This window comes from Canis aureus, chromosome 3, assembly GCF_053574225.1.
Source record: "Canis aureus isolate CA01 chromosome 3, VMU_Caureus_v.1.0, whole genome shotgun sequence".
Taxonomy (NCBI): Eukaryota; Metazoa; Chordata; class Mammalia; order Carnivora; family Canidae; genus Canis; species Canis aureus.
In genome coordinates this window covers 79,809,704-79,827,364 of record NC_135613.1, presented here as the reverse complement: position 1 = coordinate 79,827,364, position 17,661 = coordinate 79,809,704, and positions in this window count along the sequence as shown.

The window sequence follows — 17,661 nt, the reverse complement described above, 5'->3', positions numbered from 1 at the left end:
GTGTTTGTGCCTCTTAGGGGACCCCGCTGGCCCAGGGCTGGAACCCCCAAGGGACATTAATGGCATGCCCTCAGGTGGCATGGCTATTCTTCACCGGGTGCCAACAAGTGGCTGGGAGCCCGGCCAGTCCTGACATAGTCTTTGCCTTGTTCCCGTTACTTCCTGTGAATTCCAGCCTTGTATCCCTGTTCAGGGGCCAGGATGACACCGGAACACTCTTACCAATGTTCCTTACTTGTTCCTGGGGGTGACTAGACAGTCTCTTTGCTTCCTGCAGCTTGAAGGAGTGACAAAGAGAATGTTATGGCTCAGATCCTCCTTTCACTCACCTACACAAGCTCTCTACCCTTGACTCACCTTCCTGTTATCTGGCACCCCTTACACACACTCCTCAGGAAATAAGGAAGGGAGGGAGGAGTCACCAAATCTAAGAATAAAGGAAAGGCTCTTCAGTTCGTACTGTGGCTGGCCCTGTCATTTGTCCCAAATGCTCACTATGGTCGAGTATCAGACACCCGTAGGACAGAAGCTGGCAGTTAATGGGCCTCTTGCCCATCAAATGCCAGCTCCTACTGCTGGGTAGGAGTTCCTAGTTCCTACTGGTTTACTGATCACCCACAAGACTTTCTGGGTAGCCAGTGATCTGTATAGGTCCTTTTAGATATGGTAACAGTATCCTCCCTACTTTTTTCCAAGGGATCGAGGGACCAAAGGCTTGAGAAGGCCTAATGAGAACAAGTGTCATGAGAATAAGCTATGAGTCAACAGTAGTCCAAAATCCCTGCACACACACAAGCCAGATTCTCTGAACACCTCTCCCTCCTCCCACTTCTGACTTACCAAATAGAGAATGGCATGTTTTTTTGTGATAGAATCAAGACCCAGACCCTTGATTAATGGAGTAGAGGTTGGGATATTAGGGGAGATAGAGACTCTTTGACCTTTTAAAGATTCAATTTCATATTAGGCTTTTTAAATTAAGATGCCAAGTGTTGTAGTGAAAAGAACACGAGCTTTGAGGCAGAGCCCATCCTGACCCAAACACTACTACTTCTCTGAACCTCTAACATACATAATAATATCTGCCCTTGCAGGGTGGCTATAAGAATAAAAAATTCTGCATACAAAAAGTGCCTGGCCAGGGGCACCTGCGTGGCTCAGTTGGTTAAGTGTCTGACTCTTGATTTCGGCTCAGGTCATCATTGTGAGGTTGTGAGAAGGGAGCCCCAAGTTGAGCTCCATGCTGGTTGTGAAGCTTGCTTAAGATTTTCTCTCTCTTTCTCTCTCTCTGCCCCTCTCCCAACCTTCTCTTAAAAAAAAAAAAAAAAAAAACCGAGGGGGCCTGGGTGGCACAGTCAGTTAAGTGTCCAACTCTTGGTTTTGGCTCAGGTCATGATCTCGGGGTCATGAGATCCAGCCCTGTCCCCCTACCCAAACCCCTCCGTTGGGCTCAGCACTGGGCATGGAGTCAGCTTGAGAGTCTCTCTCCCTCTCCTTCTGCCCCTCCCTCTTGTGCTCTCTTTCTCTACAATAAATAAATAAATCAAAAAAAAAAAAAAAAAAAAAAAGCACCTGGCCATATAAAGTAGGTTTGGTAAGTGGAGCAATCATATGTGCATGAGATACCGACTACAATGGATAGACACCAATGGCCATTATAAATCATAAAAAAATATAGGTTCAAGATCAGAGTCCTTAAAAAGTACCAGTGAGTATAGCTGAATAGGTTTAACCTATATATCCTCAATATCCTGTGTGCGTAGACATGTATGTGTGTGAATGTGCATGAATGTTGGTATCTTACGTATGTATGACTTTACTCACTGACGTTATTGTAAGCATCATGACAACACATGTTGAATAATTTGGGGTTGACAAGGATGGATGCATGGGTAGAGGAAAATGCCGGAAAGAACGAAAGGAGCTATTATTATCTCAAATGTGACAGATGCTGACATTTCACTAAATTTCTCCCAGCCAACACAATCAAAAGATAGATAAGCAAAGTGACTATGTATCCCAAAAGATTTTATTTCAAGGAAAGACAAAGAAAGTCCTGGGCTTGATACAACTGGTCAAAAGTAAGGGCTTCACTCTATTCAAGGCAGGACGGATGGTTCATACTGGCCTAACGAGTGGGCTTTGAAGACCACTATCAGCCAAGCAAGGAGGCAGCCCGACTCTCAAATGGTCAGCCAGTGATGGTAGCGAATATATGTGAGGAATGAGAGCAGGGAAGAAAGGAGCAGACTGGGGAGGTGGCTAGATTACTAGTCTCCTGAAGTAATTTTGTTGGTGTGGGCAGAAATAAAAAGAAGATATGGTAATGAAAAAAGTGAGGCAGCCTCAGGCAGCCTCGTCATACAAGCTGAGGACAATTTTTTGGTTGTTCTAGTATCTGAAAGTAACAATTCATTCATCTATTCATTTAATAAATGCTTGTTACGTGGCAACTATCTGCCAGGTGCAGCACTCTGTGCTAGGGATACATTGATAAATAGGACAGGTACTACCCCTAACCTCAAAGAACATACGGCTGAATGGGACAGAGATGCAGAGAGCCCTAATTCCACCTCAAAGAGCTCCAGGAGAATAAATCAATTCAAGCAAGAAATAGCTTGTAGAATTATGTTCATTCTGCTATGGTGACACCGAGAAGGGATCAGATACTGACTGGGAAAGTCTTGAAAGGCTTCACAGCGGGTAATATAAGAAGCAGAACTGGAGTTAAGTATAGCTCGGTGACTGTCAAGTAGAGAAGAGGGGACAGGAGCAGCAGAGTGCACGTGCACCAGAGGGATCAGGACCTGAGCTGAAGGCTGACGCTTAACCAACTGAGCCACCCGGGTGCCCCTGTTGTTACTGGTTGTAAGATACTCAAGAGCCTTAAAAAGTCTGTTACGGGATTGGGATTTTATCCTTTGGGCAGCATATAACAGGAGGTTTTATGGTTTGTGGGGTTTGTCTTTTTTTTGGTGGGGGTGGGGAGAGGGAGAGAGAGAATCCTAAGCAGGTTCCAAGCTCAGCACAGAGCCCAACGCAGGACCTAACCTTACAACTCTGAGATCACGACCAGAGCTGAAATCAAAATCTTTGTGGTGATGGAATCATTTTGGATCTTGATTGTGGCAGTATTTACATGAATCAACATGTGGAAAGGGCACACGTAAAACTATACATACATATTGTGCCAATGTCAATTTTCTGGTTTTGATATTATACTATAGATACATAAAATATAACCATTGGGGGAAACTGGGTGGAGCCTACACAGGACCTATCTGAACTACTTTTGCAACTTCCTGCATAATTATTTTATAAGTTTTGTTTAAAAAAAAAAAAAGCAGCTCTTCACCAACTTTCAACTTCCTTCTGGTAGGTCTCAGTTTGCTAAATCTAGGAAAAGGAGACAGGAGAAATGAGAAGTTTACTTTGCAAATATAAATCTTTTCTTTTGAGGAGGTGCGATGGCGCAGCAGGATGAGCTGTGCAAGTTAAGTGAATGTCAGGCAGGACTGCAGAACTGTTCCTCAGATCCCAAGTTCTTTGTTCTCATCTCACACCTTCCTCTGCACCACTAGATGGGAGATAAAATGTCTCCCCATTCCTCACACATGGAAATTCAGGCTCACAGAGAACTGGCGTGCCTGGTTCAGGCAGAGATGGTGGTAGGAAGATGAGGTGTCATCTCTCCCCAAGGACCAGTCCATTTGTAAAATCAAATCCCCTCTTAGCCCCTGGGGTAAGTGTAGGAGTGCCTCCCCACTTATGTCCACAATTGGGGATACATTTTTATTGTGACACTGTGAAGCAAGAGGAATGAAACAGGGAGAACAGGTTGGATAAATAAACATTGGAAATTTGGTTTAGAGATCGGAAGCATGTGACTTCAAAGACTCATGTTATTTTTCACAGGCAGGTACTGGAAGGTCTTCAAGGGAAGTTTTCCTAGCAAGATTTTGAAAGGTCTGAGCAAACAAGCCAGTGCCACGCAATAAAGGCTGAAGATATCCCTGCTACCCCTAGAAGTCTGTGGCACCCAAGGCACGACTCACATCTTGAAAACCTCTCTTATATCTCCTTTGGCCCAGCAATACCTTCACCCTAGAATTTCTCCCTGAAACTCATGAGTACTGGCGTCAGATCCCTGGCCCTTAGTTACTACAGCATGCCTTGTAGAATACATGAAGGACAAACAGGTCGCTAAATGCAAGAATCAAGTCCCAGGCTGAAGTTCCAAGGGACAGAATCCTAATTCTAGACCATTTGAGAAACTCATCTCCATCCCAAGCCTTCCCTTCTCCAGAATCAATATCATCCATATGCTCACTGTATGCCAAGGTAGGTTCTAATCATTTCTATTTACTGAGCACTGTTTCTAAACCTTGTTTTCCCCTTCTCAACAATAAACTTGGACAGGGTCTTAGTTTATGAGCCAGAGAGAGGGGGATATTCCCAGGCCTCTCAAGAAAAAAAAAAAAAAAAAAAAAAAAAAAACAAAACAGAAAATTCATTGGTTTCTTTCAGGACTTTGTGTATTGCCTTGTCCAGTTCTTCAAGTCTTACCAAGTCCTTGTCTATTTATTGCACCAAATGAAGTTAAAGACACATACTCACAAACCTCAGAACAAAAAAATCCAATCAGGTTAAAAACAGATGAATTAAACAGTCCAGTTAATTAACAAAGATTTTAAAAGTAAAATCTGAAATTCCCTAGAGAAACTTCCAGCAAGACAAATTTAAAAAGACTGTACGGTAGGGATCCCTGGGTGGCGCAGCAGTTTAGCGCCTGCCTTTGGCCCAGGGCGCGATCCTGGAGACCCGGGATCGAATCCCACGTCAGGCTTCCGGTGCATGGAGCCTGGTTCTCCCTCTGCCTGTGTCTCTGCCTCTCCTTCTGCCTGTGTCTCTGCCTCTCTCTCTGTGTGACTATCATAAATAAATAAAAATTAAAAAAAAAAAGACTGTACGGTAAATGAGCACTCTTGTTGCACCTATATAAATAATCAGATACAATCTAACAGGACCGGGGCTCCTGGGTGGCTCAGCGGTTGAGCATCTGCCTTTAGCTCAGGGATGACCCCAGAGTCCCAGAGTCCTGGGATCGAGTCCTGCATCGGGCTCCCCGCAGGGAGCCAGCTTCTCCCTCTGCCTATGTCTCTGCCTCTCTGTGTGTCTCATGAATAAATAAGTAAAATCTTAAAAAAACAAAACAAAACAACAATCTAACAGGGCCAACCTTAGTTTGTGATCAAGAGTAGTCTTTCTTTGAGACTATTCTTGACCAAAACAAAGGAAATGGTAGAAAACATTTTGGGCTTTAGTAGAAAATTACCCATTGTCTAGATAACTGCCCTCCAGGTTATCTGGTTTTAGTCTATAGCTGATCTAATTTACAATTCTGCAAATCATAAGTAACTATGAAAAAGATCAGTTATGCCTTCATTTGAACTTTCAGTTCAACATTCCTTCACCCATAGGAGTATTTTTTCTTTTACTTATTCTTAGAACTATTTATAACTTCTGCTTATTCCCTCATGGGTAATAAAGCCTTTAACACACATTCATTTTAATATCAACATACACTAAAAAAAAAAAAAAAAATCAACATACACTCATTTAATATCTACATGACGATCATTATTTACTTTTTTTAAAAAAATTATCTTTTAACATATATAAATAATTATCATTTAAGGCAGAAAACATATGTGTTTATACATAGAGTTAAAGGTAGTATACTATGGTTGGGCAGGAGGAGTAATTGCTTCCAATGGAGAGAAATCAAATAACTTTTCATAGAGTAGGTGGTACTGGGACTTTGCCTAGTAAATAGAATTTTAGGACTGAGAAAAGGAAGGGCATTTCAAATGACCAGAGGTCTGTTAATCCTAAGGGACTTAACCTTCACGCTATTAGCCAGCACCCAGCATCCTGGACTCCCAAGGAGAGGCCAGACTCAACCTATGAGATTTGTGTAGGGTCAGTACCCTATTTGGAACCAATCTCAGTGAATCTGCGTAGGTATCATCCTACCTAACAAGATCTACAGTCCCAACTGCTCAGCTGAGAAAGGGCTCCCAGCAAGCACAGGAACGTGAGGCAAATCATGGTGACTAGCATAACTGGTTCATTAATTCAAAGCAATCAGTGTTGAAATTAGCATCACAGCCTACTTCCTATATGTCATATAGCAGAACTATATGACAGCCTAAACAAACTCCCTATCTCCTACGGCCTCAGTAGGTCAGGGATGTAGTTATATGGATCTAATTGCATTTTACTTCTGGAGTCAAATCAAGTTTCATTAATAGCTGGGACTATATATTTCCATATTGCCAATAGTCAAGAGGAAGAGGTAGGTAAGGAGTTTAGAAAATGGAATTGGTAGGAAAATGTATATGCAATAGAGCATTAACTTAAGTCTCCAGGTATCACTATTTTTTTTTCAGGTATCACTGTTTACCTGTGTCAGATGACATTACTTCACAAATATATTTTCCAGCCTGAGCCACGATATGTAAGTCTATGCCTTACTAAATAGCTTTGCTGTTACTACAGACACTATAGTGTAGGCCACTAACTGTCACTCTAACTAATAACAAACAGTTCTGCATTTTTCAGAGACCCATGTCTAGTTAACCTACTGATTCCTATTGTGTTGGTTCATGCTCCAATCCTGTTCTACTTCAAACTCTTTTCCCTTGATTTCCATTGCTCATCTTTGTCTCAGTTCTGTTTTTTGCCTTGTGTCTGTGTAGTATCCCCTCCCAGTCTCAGCTTTGCTTCTGGTTCGCCCTCATCTACTATGCCTGACCCAAGTGACTGGTACAGTAAAGACAACAAATTCATCTTATGCAAAAGAAGACCTCCTGACTTTGAACCCTAGAAGAGCTGTATGACAGCCAAGGTTTATGTATTGGACATAAAGTACTAATGACAGAAAAAGATGAGTTGGTCTGCTCTATGGCAATTGCTCTGAACGCCTTAGAAAAAAACCACAGTGCCCACTTAGGAGAGCGGGTTAAGGCATGTCCCTCCTCCAGCTGAATCATAACCCAATCTTGATAAGGTGGGTGGATCCTGTCAGATGAGAGTATCTACAGTTCTGAGCAGGAAGGATTTAAAGGTAGGCATCATCTCACCTCTGGTTGAGTAATAAAGAAGGTGTGCTAATTTGCAATTTAAATGACACACCCAACCACTTGGCAACAAGGCATATTCTTTCCTTGATTCTCCTCTCCAATTTTAAAAAAGTCTGGTTTTAGTGGTATGAAAGCTCAGTGTAAGATGGAACAATGAATAAAATCAAATAACTACATGCAAATCAAACATAAATATCATAATGACTTCGGCATATAGAAACGTTTTCTCTTAGGCATTACAAGGTCAAATAGGGGTCCTATGTTCCTATATGTACCTAGCTCCTATATGTACCTGGCTAAAATATCTGAAACATCAGAATTCCATGAAGAGCCAGTATAAACAAAGACCTTGCATCTAATTGAACCTAACATGTGCCGGGCACTATACTATTATATGTGCACTACTGCACTGAATTCTTACAATCTTACAAGTCTATGAAGTAAGTACTATTATTATTCCCATTTTGTAGATGATGAAACTAAGGCACAGAGAGTTTAAGTAATTTGCTTAAGGGCACACAGCTTGTATGTGGTAGAACCAGGATTTAAACTGTGACTGTGATCTTAGCCACTGTACAAATTATCCCAGAGTAGAAGGGCCTTTAAAGACAGAGCAAGAAAGCGCTTTGACAACAAAGAGCAATTTTTCAATCTTTAGAAGGCTCTATTCAGAGGGAAGATAAGAAATATGAGTGATTTTTCCTATCCCTGAGTTGAGCTATATAAATATTCTCTTACTCTCATCTCTCCCTAATATTTCAAAGCTCTATTTACAATTACCATTTCGTGCTTTTTTGTCATTTTACTCTCATGTTCTCCGTGGTCTTTCATTCCTGATCTTCACAACTTTTATATGTCCGGGAATTCAACAGATTATAAAACTGGGTGACTAGGAGCCTATCTGATTATTTAGGATCTGAGCTATGTTAAGGGAACTTCCATACATATCTGGCCTGCTGGAATGGACCTAATTTCTATTTTTAATCACTCCTTCTTATAGAAAGGCCACAAAATGTTGCAGCCTCTAGGTTCTAATAATAGCAGATAATATGTACTATGTTAGAAGTCTCACTACTAAGGGATACTACTTTCATACCTAAACCTTTTATTATTTAGGGGGGAAGGCAGAGAGAGTGAGGAGGACACTTACAAATGCTAACAAGGTTATTTCAGGCCCAAGGTTTCTAAAATAAATTGTTTTTAAGAAAATTCAAACATGCACAAAAATAGGCTGGCTGCATAATGAGACCCCAACATACCCATCATCTAGATTCACTAGTCACAAACTTTTGCTACACTTATTCCATCTCTCTCTCACACTTTGTTGAATTATTTTAAAGTAAACCTCAAGCACAGTTTTATTTCATCTCTATATATTTCAGTATCCATAACTGTATAGGTATTTTCTTATATAATACCATCTTACCTACCAAAATGAGTAACTTAGATTCTATTCAAGTTCTCTTGATTGCTTCAAAGATAGATTGTTTTCTTCACATCAGGATCCAAACAAGGTCCATACATTATATTTGGTGGTTGTTATCTCTATAAGTATGTCTTCATCTAGAGCTACCTTCCCATTTTTTAAATTTAAGTCATTAATTTGTTAAAGGAATTGTCAGTTTACTTCCAAATGACTCATCCTCCCAGTTTTGCTTTCTCATAGTATAATTTTTCCCCCTTCTATTTCCTATAAATGGAATCCTCCCTCCTTTTCTCTTTACATTTTGTCTTCATCTAAACCAGAAACACAGAAAATGGCTTGAGTGGCTCTTCTCTTAATTCTTCCTTGTATGGTTCATAGCATCATCCTAAGTGAATAGAAGTTACTTTCTTTTATACAGTGAATTCCTTAGAGCAAGGGGACTTAATTTTCTCCTAGAACCCAGATGAAAAGCACTTAAAGGTTGATTATATTCGGTTTCAACTTTCAGGAGGCAAAAATACTTTACAGAAGGCATCATATGCCTCATACTACATCGTACCAGAAGACACAATATCTGCTTCTCTCACTTGTAGTGATGATGTGAGGATGAATTAGATTCAGATGATGACAATATCTAATAGGTTCATCCATTAATGATTGCTATAGATTTCTGGTGGGAGGGAGGGGGTTGGGGGTGGCAAGGAACCTAAGCCAAGAATTAAGTGATAACTTCTACCAAGGCCGATCTCATCTTGGGGCCTAAAAGGGATGATGATGCATGCAGTATTACCAAACTGCCTTACTCAAAAGAAATCCATTTGACTTCTCTTTAGCATACCCCACTATCAGTAATACTGTAATGTCAATAATACTGAGAGCAAGACCAGAAATGGACCACTCATTTCCACCTTAAGACAGTTTTAAAAATCTAAGTAAAAAAAAAAAAAAATTAAAATTAAATTAAAATTAAAATCTAAGTCAACATATTCAGTCTTTTGCCTATCAGAATAGGCCTAGCATGCCAGAACATTTGTTTTATCTTCCTGTATACTATTTCCAATCTCCTAAATCTTTTTTTTTTTTTTCTGAGAAACACGCAAGACAGAACACAAAGCAAATTACATTCATTACACCTAGAGGGAAATTAAAAGAAATATTTTGCCTCCAAAAACATAATCTAAGTAAACACAGTAAAGTAATCCCAGATAACTCCTTTATTGCACTTTAAAAGGTTAGAAGATATGAAAGCAGCAGTTTCTAGCCTCTGCACCCAGTGGGTAGTCAATAAAGATGTTGACAATCTCATTCCTGTCATCATAAAAGGGCTAACTAGGTAAGGGTGAGGCCTAGACAATTAAGTATTATACTAAAGCAATATACTAGAACAATGCAGGGAGGAGGACACAGAGTTTACTAAACCAATTAGACCAAGCTGTTTTGGTTAGACCGCCTAGGAAAATATATCATGCACCAACTTTTTTATTGCAGGAAAACTAGTACATGGATATCCTCTGCTATGACCATAACCCTGGAATGGCCTCTATCATACGTGAGTTCCATCTCTTGGCATGGATTCCATAATTGATAAAGTTCCCTTCTGGGGACCAGCACAGCTGAGCTTCCCTAGGACTGTGCCCCTCTTGCTGAATGTACAGCCTCCTGTTCTGCTCTCTATTCCACTGTGACTTACTGAACTTGCATCTACTCTGACAAGATCAATGGTGGAGTCAGAGCAGAGAATGAACTCGTCCCACCCTTACCTCACTATCCACAGGTAAAACCTACCACTAGTGCAAGCTCAGCATGAAGAGCAAGTGAAATGGAAACCTTGAGTGAGGTCAAAAGTACACATCATACTTAATAAATTCATACAATGTTAGAGCTACAGGGGAGATTAAAGGTCACTTAGAATAACCCTTCTATTTTATAAAAGAAAATACTGTAGCCCAGAGAAATTATTTGTGCCAAATTAAGTGGCAATGAGAAAATAGAATACAAAGTAAAGTGATGTCTAAAGACCTTTTGAGTAAAGATCAAAAACATTAGGTAAAACTACTAATCGTGTAGAAATAATTGGAATTTTTATTTTTTACTTATTTTAAGATTTTATTTATTTATTCATGAGAGACACAGAGAGAGAGAAAGACAGAGACATAGACAGAGGGAGAAGCAGGCTCCATGCAGGGAGCCCAAAGTGGGACTCAATCCCGGGATTCCGGGATCACACCCTGAGCTGAAGGCAGATGCTTAACCATTGAGCCACCCAGGTGTCCCAAAATAATTGGAATTTTTAAAGAACAAATATGCTCATTCATTTAACATTTACCAAGAGCCTATTATGTGCCAGGTATAGTTTTAAGAACTAGGGATGCACCATTGAGCAAAAGCTGGCAAAAATCCCTATCCTCATGGAGTGTACAATCCAACAGGAAAAGAGAGAATGCATTAAGTAAAATATATAGACACATAGGTAGAAATATCATGAAGAAAGGTAGAGAGAGGGGATAAGGAGTCCTTGGGTGTGGAGGTGGTTAGGAAGGTCACATTTTGAAATAAGATGGTCCAGGAAGGGCCTTTAATAAAACACATTTCAGTGAAGACTTAAAGGAGGTTAAGAAAGTTAGCCAAATATTATCTGAGGGAGAAAAGTATCCCCAGGCAGAACAAACAGTAACTTAAAAAGCCCTGAAGCAAAAGTGTTCCTAGATTGTCCCAAAGAAACGCTGACCAGAATGACCAAGAGCAAAGAGCAGTAGGAGATAAACCCTCAGAAGTGACTTTGTATGGGGCCTTGATTTTATGGGGCCTTGTATGACATTATAAGGACTCTGGCTTTTCCTGAATAGCCAAGGGGACTGTGAGCAGAGAAGTGATATGATCTTACTTTTTCTGAAAGGACTGCTCTGGTTGTGGTACTAAGAATAGTTTATCAGGGGCACATATAGAAACAAGAAAACCAACTAGGAGACTGCCACAATAATTCAGACATGATGATGACTTAGATCAGAGATGTAGTGAGGCAGATACTGAATAGTAATTGTATTTTGAATATGTTTTTCAAGGCAGAGCCAACAAGAAGTGAATATGGGTTGCATAAGAAAGACAAGAGTGAAGGTTGACTCTATGCTTTTTTGGCCAGTACTCCTACAAGGATGAAGCGCTCATTTGCTGAGATGGAAAAGACTGGAGAACAGATTTTTTTGTTGTTGTTTTTTGGAAGTGTATGTGTGTGTAGAGGGTGGAGACCAAAGGTTTGCTTTTGGGTGTCTTAGATCTGGTTTCTGTACTGAGAAGGCATACAAAGTACAAGCAGACAGATTGCTTAGGAAACTTTTACAATAATCCATGAGAGAGATGCTGGTGGTTTGGACCAGGCATCTGCCAGTATAAGTAATGTGAACTACAGGTATATTTTGAAGGTAGACTTGACATGATTTGCTGAGGAAGTGATGAAGGATCAAAGAGAGAGAGAGAGAAGTCAGTGATTTTTTCAAGTTTCTTGGCCTGCATAAATAGATGGGACTGCTATTTTGATATGGGAAAGAGTGTAGAAAGAGCAAATTTGAGGGAAACCAACAACATGGAAATGTCAAGTAGGCAGTCAGGGTTATAAGTTTGGTTTTACAGAGAGGTCTGGACCAGAGATATAAATGTGGGAATTTGCAGAGAACATTTAAAATCATCAGAGGAAAAAGACCTTCCAAAAGAACAAGCATAGATAGAAAAGAAGTCCCGGGACTGAGCCCTGGGACAGCTGAATAGTGAAAGACTGGACATGAGAAAAACATAGCAAAAGAAACTAAGCAATGGCCAATTGAGTTGGAAGAAATATCAAAAGATTTGGTGTTGTAGAAGCCAGGTGAAAAGGTACTTCAACAAAATGGGGTGATCAATTGTGTTTAATTCTTTTGATAGGTGAAAAGGAGTCTGAAAATGAATGACCATTGGATTCAGCTATGTGGAAGTCATTAGTGACTCTGACTCTGAAAAAAGTATTGTCTTTGGAGAGGTGAAGGCAAAGAGTCTTACTAGAATGCATTCAAGAGAATGTGAAAAAAAAAAAAAGAAAAAAAAAGAGAATGTGAAAACAGGAGGAGGAGGTACAGACAACTCGAGGAGTTTTGTCATAAAGAGAAGTGGTGGTAGGTGAAGGAGAAGGCGGGTAAAGAAGGGTAGCTTTCTTTTCTTCTCTCTCTCTCTCTCAGTTGGTTGATTTTAAAGATGGAAGAAATTATAGTAGCTTTATATATCTACCTACACAGGTAGGTAGGGAGGTAGATATGGTGGTGGGAACTTGGGGAACTTCCCCTTTGACTTGCTTGTCTTTTCAGTTGTAAAGGAAGCATTGTCACCAACTGGTGAGTATAAGGGAAAACCTAGAGGAAGTTTAAGGAGAATAAAGGAATAATTATTTAGGAATGCCTTCATTCTTATTCAGTTGGTTTTTACCTGAAATGTCTGCCATTTACCCTATTTTAAATAGTGGGCCCAAATTTAATCCTGTTATCCCCCCCAGAAATCAAAATCTATCTCAACAAGGCTCACTTCTTACACTCAGGCCTCTTCATTTCTATAGGTCCCTGCTCATTTAGAAAACTTATAGAATGTTTCCTCCCAACTGGGATTTCACAGACCTGTAAATTCAGGCAAACTCTTGGATTCCAGGCTTCTTTCCAAAGTGCACCTATCCAATTCAAACAGGATTCACCACACATGATCAGTAAGGATCATGAAACTCAGGCTTACTCCTTGGTAGCTACTAGCTATCCTAGCATTCTCGAACCCCACAAAAATAAATCATTAACACTGTTTACATATTACCAAATTACAATGCAAAATCATACTCATACCCAAGTGAGATTTATGTTCATAGACTAAACTTAGAGGAAGAAGACTTGAAAGCTGCTTAATCTTATGCAGGATTTAATCCCATCATTATTTCACTATTGATGTCAGACGAGTTAATTCACCTATCTCAGATACCTAAACTAAAAAAAGAGAATAAGCAAAATCTTGTTGTACGAAACCAAACAAATAAGAGCCAATACAACTTAGAATTATAGGAGTAAAAGGTTGGTCTTGACATCTGAAAATCAATTAATGTAATATATCTTGTTAAATAGGAAAAAAAAAACCCACAATAATCTTAATACAAAAAATATTCCACAAAAATAAACACCTTTTCATAATACACTCAACAAATTAGTAACAGAATGTAACTTCCCCAAACTAATAATGGGCATTCAGGAACCCTTTATTAAAAGCCATTACTGGGGCACCTGCCTGGGTGGCTCAGTGGGTTAAGCGTCCAACTTTTTATTTCGGCTCAGGTCATGATCTCAGGATTGTGAGATCAAGCCCTATGTCAGGCTCTGTGCTGGGCATGGAGCCTGCTTAAGATTCTCTCTTTCCCTCTCCCTCTGACCCTCAGCCCTCACTGTCCCACCCCACTTCACTCTCAATCTAAAAAAAGTGCCGTTATTAAAACCCACAGCTAACATCATACATAATAATGAAAGACCAAATGTTTTTACCCTAAGCCCAGAAACAAGACAAGGGTGTCACTCATCATTCCTATTCAACATGGTACTGGTTGTTCTACTCAGGGCAATTAGACAAGAATAAGGTATTCATACTGGAGAGGAAAAAATGATCTCTATTTGCAAGTAAGAAGATTATATATATATATATATTATATATATATAATATATATATAATATATATATATATATCCCAAGAAACCTCCTAAAAAACTATTAGAAGTAAAAAATAGGGATCCCTGGGTGGCGCAGCGGTTTAGCACGCCTGCCTTTGGCCCAGGGCGCGATCCTGGAGACCTGGGATCGAATCCCACGTCGGGCTCCCGGTGCATGGAGCCTGCTTCTCCCTCTGCCTATGTCTCTGCCTCTCTCTCTCTCTCTCTCTCTCTGTGTGACTATCATAAAATAAAAATTTTTTAAAAAAATGTTAAAAAAAAAAGAAGTAAAAAATAATTCAGGAAGGTTGCAGAATACAAGATCAAGATACAAAAATCAATTATATTTTCTATACACTTGTAATGAACAATCTGAAAATAAAATTAACAAAACAATTCTATTTAAAACAGCATCAAAAAGAATAAAATACTTTGGAATATATTTAACAAAATAAGTACACATTTTATGCTCTGAAAACTACATAACATTGTTGAAAGAAATTAAAATAAATAAACACATAGATTAACAGAACAGAGAGCTCAGAAATAAACCCCTGCATTAATGGTCCGTTAATTTTTGACAAGTGTCACATCAATTCAAAAGGGCAGGTAAGTTTTTTGAACAAATGGTGTTGGGACAACAAAAGAATGAAGTTGGACCCCTAACACTATACACAAAAACTAACTCAAAATAAATCACAGACCTAAATGCAAGAGCTAAAACTCTTAGAACACATAGGAGTGTATTAGGATTTGGTAATGGATTAGGTAGTGGTTAAAGCAACAAAAGAAAAGCCAGATGAATTGGAGTTCATCAAAATTAAGAGCTTTGGTGCCACAAAGGAAATCATCAAAAAAGTGAAAAAAACAAGCTCCAGAATGGGAGAAAATCTTTGCTAATCATGTTTGAGAAGGGGCCTGTATGTAGAATATACTACCCCTTGTAACTCAATTATCAAAAGATAAATAACCCAACTACAAAACAGGTAAAGGATCTGAAAAGATAGTTCTCCAAAGATATACAAAGGGCTGATAAGCAAATGAAAAGATGCTCAACATTATTAGCCATTGGGAAAATGCAAATTAAAACCACTTTACAGGGATCCCTGGGTGGCGCAGCGGTTTGGCGCCTGCCTTTGGCCCAGGGCGCGATCCTGGAGACCCGGGATCGAATCCCACATCGGGCTCCCGGTGCATGGAGCCTGCTTCTCCCTCTGCCTGTGTCTCTGCCTCTCTCTCTCTCTCTCTCTGTGACTATCATGAATAAATAAATAAAAATCTTTATAAAAAAAAAAAATAAATAAAACCACTTTACACCCAGTTGGTGTAAGTTGAGGTACCACTTTACACCCAGTGGGATGGCTATAATCAAAGAGACAGGTAAGGACACATGTTGGTAAATGTGAAGAAATCTGAACCGTTATACACCATAGGCAGGAATATAAAATGGTGCAGCCACTTTGGAAAAGTTTTCAATTCCTCAAAATGTTCAACATAGAGCTACCAGGACCCAGCATATACACTCCTAGGTATTCATGCCCAAGAGAAATGAAAACATATGTCCATAGAAAAATTTGTCAATAAATGTTCATAGCAGCAGAATTCATAATAGCCAATTAATAGAAACAGCCCAAATGTTCATCAATTGCTGAATGAGTAAATAAAATGTGTTATCCACAGAGTGGATGGAGTATTACTGGGCAAAAAGAAGCAATGAAGTATTGATACATGTTGTAACATGGAAAAATCTTAAAAACATTCTACTACACCAAAAATTCTATATATCGTATGATTCCATTTATATGAAAAGTCCAGAACAGATGCATCTCTAGAGACAGAAAATAGGGTGGTGATTGCTTAAGGTTGTGGGTGGAGCGAACAGGAATGGAATAGGTGTAGAGTTTTCCTCCTTAAAATTTTTAATTGTGGTTTAAAAAAAGCCACATAATCTAAAATTTACCACTGTAATTGTTTTTAAGTGTACAGTTCAGTAGTATTAAGTAGATTCACATGATTGTAAAATAGGTCTCCACATCATTGTAAAATAGATCTCCGATAGTACTAAACAGATTGTAACATAGATTGCAAAAAGGAAACTCTACCCATTAAACAACTTCCTGTTTCCTCCTGCCCTCAGACCCTGGCGATGACTATTCTGTCTCTGTGACTTTGACTACTCTAAGTTCCTCATATAAGTGGAGTCATACTGTATTTGCCTTTTTGTGACTTTACTTCACTCAGCATAATATTTATTCTTAGTGCTCATCTATATTATAGCATGTTAGTATTTCTTTCCTTTTTAAGGCTGAATACTATTCCATTCTGTATGTGCATCACATTTTGTTTATACATTCATCTGCTGGCAGACACTGGGTTACTTCCACTTCTTGGCTATTGTGAATAATGTCACCATGAACATGGATATGCAAGGGTCTGTTCAAGATCCTGCTTCCGATTATTTTAGATACATACCAGAAGTGGGATTGCTGGATTATGGGGGCATCCCCTTAGAATGACAAGATGATTCTAAAATTTGACAGTGGCTGATAGTTGCACAATCCTAGAATATACTAAAAACCACTAAATTGTACATTTCAAATGGGTTAATTACATGGTATATGAATTATATCTCAATAAAACTGTTAAATACAACTCATTAATGCTGAATCATTGATATAATTAAAGATTTTGACTGAACTAGATTATTAATCTGGGTAAATAACCAGTCAATCTTGTCATACAGGTAAATTTTGACTCTTATTTTCAAAGACCTGGCTAGATGTTTAGGAGTTTTTTGAGACATAACTCAAGTGCTTCTTCAACACTAATTATTAGAGAAAACTAAGAAAAAGGAATTATCTGGGATCCCTGGGTGGCTCAGTGGTTTAGTGCTTGCCTTCAGCCCAGGGTGTGATCCTGGAGTTCCAGGATCAAGTCTCACATCAGGCTCCCTGCATGGAGCCTGCTTCTCCCTCTGCCTGTGTCTCTGCCTCTCTCTCTTTGTGTCTCTCATGACTAAATAATATCTTTAAAAAAAAGAAAAAGAAAAAGGAATTCTCAGTATCTTTAATTCAATACTAAGCTTTTTCATATTTTGCATCAGGAAATACTATGAAGAAATAACAAATTCATGCTAACAATAGCAATTTTTATTTTATCTGCACTGTAGGTATGCCATTCACCAGATTTTTAAAAGATAGGGATAAATAAGGCAGGACTTTACTCACTTTGACTTCAGATTTACTTTTTTTTTTTTTTAAACATTTATTTATTTATTCATGAGTGACACACAGAGAGGCAGAGGCATAGGCAGAGAGAGAAGCAGGGTCCCTGCGGGGAACCTGATACAGGACTCGATTCTGGATTCCAGGATCACATCCTGAGTGGAAGGCAGA